This window comes from Aplysia californica, unplaced genomic scaffold (genome assembly GCF_000002075.1).
Source record: "Aplysia californica isolate F4 #8 unplaced genomic scaffold, AplCal3.0 scaffold00054, whole genome shotgun sequence".
Taxonomy (NCBI): Eukaryota; Metazoa; Mollusca; class Gastropoda; order Aplysiida; family Aplysiidae; genus Aplysia; species Aplysia californica.
The window spans coordinates 974,460-977,273 of NW_004797324.1; positions in this window are offsets into that span (position 1 = coordinate 974,460).

Below are 2,814 nucleotides of genomic sequence, written 5' to 3' on the forward strand. Positions count from 1 at the left end.
TGTGTGTGTGTATGTGTTTGTGTGTTAGTGTGTTTGTGTGCGTGGGTGCGTGTGCCTGTGTTTGTGAGCGTGTATGTATGTGTATGTGTGTGTGTTGTGTGTGTGTGTGTGTGTGTGTGTGTGTGTGTGTGTGTGTGTGCGCGCGCGTGCGTTTGTGAGCGCGTGTGCATAATTGTGCGTGCGTGTCTATTTCTGCATCTGTGTTTGTATATCTGTACATGTGATATTCTTAGCATAATACTTTAATAGACAACAACGATACTGTTATCTCTTGTGTCTTTCTTTTGTGTGTTCACCCTCATGTATTGAGATGAGAAACATTAATTAACAGTAGATTTGAGTCTACTTAATTGTCTCACGCAAACTTCTTCAAAAGTCTGATTTGAAACAGACATCGACATCATAATACGTGTATACAGTTTAATTACTGTCTTCTAGAAGTATCTATCAAAAGATATCGGGCCTATTATTATCCTTGCCATTTGGTGTCATCCATATTCATATACGTAAGAGTTTTACGGCACTTATAGCACAATAAAGTCATATAAGTGCCGATAATCAGAGGTGTTACAAATGAGTTAAAAACACAAAAAACCAAAACCACAAAAAAAAAAAAAAGGAGGAGAGGTAGGGGCAATGGATGTGTAATAGGAAAGAAGGAGAAAACCCCAAAAGAGCATCCGCCAACCACCTAACTGTTCAGGTTTTTCATGGCAAAGTTTTTTCTTGGAAGACACTAACATATTACAATAATGTGCTCATGAGGAAAAGACTGACCTAACTCGACTTTGAGTAGTTTGAATAAAACCTACGGGGCAGGAAAATTAAGCTTTATCAAATATTTCGGAAAGACTATAAATTTGACCTCCCAAACACGGCTTTGCGCATACTATTGAGGGTCTTCACAGTTTTTCTGTAAGACAAAAACCATAAGGAACCCTTCGCTGACTCTAAATCTACGTATGTGTACTTAGTCAAGTCATTTCCGAACGGAGAGTACAATTTAACTTTCACTAATATTATATGTGTCACGATGTCGCTACCTCAGAATTACACCGTTCTATTAGCACAGTCCAATTTTTTTACGTTTCACAGTATGTCAAGCCTTTTCTAATTCCATTCTTTGAATATCTTGATGACAACTCCGAATAATCTTACGATTTTGACAGAGCGGATAAAACATTTTGCTTTCTGACCTCATGGTCTTAGTAACTCAAAATGGCCAACTATGTTAGAAATTCTGATGCAGCAATGTGCTGGAATTATGTACTCGTCAATTTTTGGGCATTTGGAGTTATTGATATCATGGTATCATGTCATGAAAGCATGATAATTTATCTTTCTTTTGATGAAATAATACCCATGGGAATGAAGGGGGCATAGGTCTCTTGGTTTCAAAGGTAGAATCAGTGAAATAATGGCTGCCAGTTTAGTGACTTTCAAAGCTTGAGTGTTTTAAAACTGCAAATTTACATTTATTTTGTGCTGTCGGTCAACGTTTTTCGGTACTATCTTCACAGAAATGTGTTTTTAAATGGACATAAAAGGTGTTGAGCCAAGACCAGAAAATTCGAGATGATTTGCCCAACGACCAGCAAAATGTCGGGTTTTTAATTTCGTTATTTGACGAACATCTGATTCCCCACGATGTCACACATGTATTCCAATGCCTAAGAATACTTAAACAATAGCCCACCCTGTTGGAAATTCAGGTGTGATCTCTGCTTTCTATGAAGACAAATGGAGCAACAACGATGCTTAATTATTGATGGATATTGGAACAGATTGAACAACGCTCGCACAGCTGTTGACACTCATCCTGCTAAAGCATTATGAATTGTGATTTTCACTGACTCACTACCAGCCATATATAAGTAGGACAAAATAGCAACCATTAACTCAAGATCTAATCCCTGCTACTCTCTCTGGCTGCCGCCATCAGATAAAATTATTTCGCTCGTATTATCCAGGTGGTGCAATGGATTTCCGGACACACGAACACACTTGGGAATGACAGAACCGAAAAAAACCTTGCCAAGCGGGGATCAAGACAGGAACTACATCCCAACACTCCAACATCATATCACACTGCCAAACACATCATCAAAAGCAACAAGGAACAGACTGGATTTACAGACCGGTTTCTTTCATGAAAGACTCGCAGAGCAGTTTTTAAACATTTGACTTCGACGAAACGAAATGCCAACATCAACCACCTTCAGAGAAAGGAACCGATCACAGTTTTCCGTCGTCTACTTCCACTTAAATAAAATAAAACCCCAAGTTCCATCAATGAGTCCTTGGTGAGACCTCACTTACGAGACTTGATAAGAGAACTGTTCCACTAAACAGCCCTAAATGACACTAGAACTACGCTACTCAGCCTCGAACTACCATCCACAACACACTCAATGGAGCATCACAGCAAGTGCAGCAAACCCTATCACTTCTGGGCATTGAACACAAAGAGGAGAACCCAGCTGTTGCTGGATCGATAGCAATAGCTTCTGTGTTTAAGTTAAAAAAATATATGAATAAGATAAATCAATGAATAAAAATAAAATGAAAGCGGATAACCACCTGTTGATACATTTATCCCATTTTTGTCAGAGGTGTAGGGCCTATATAGAATTGAACCTCTTTGAACAGTTTATACGATAGGAAGATTAGGTCTCTCAATTTTTACAGAGAAGAGCATGCTAACTGCAACTGAAAATATAAATTTTTAATTGTCTCATCTTCTCTTTCCCTCTCTGTCGTCTTTGCCTGTGTGTCTGTCAGTCTGTCTGTCAGCCTCTCTGCTTGTCAGTCTAC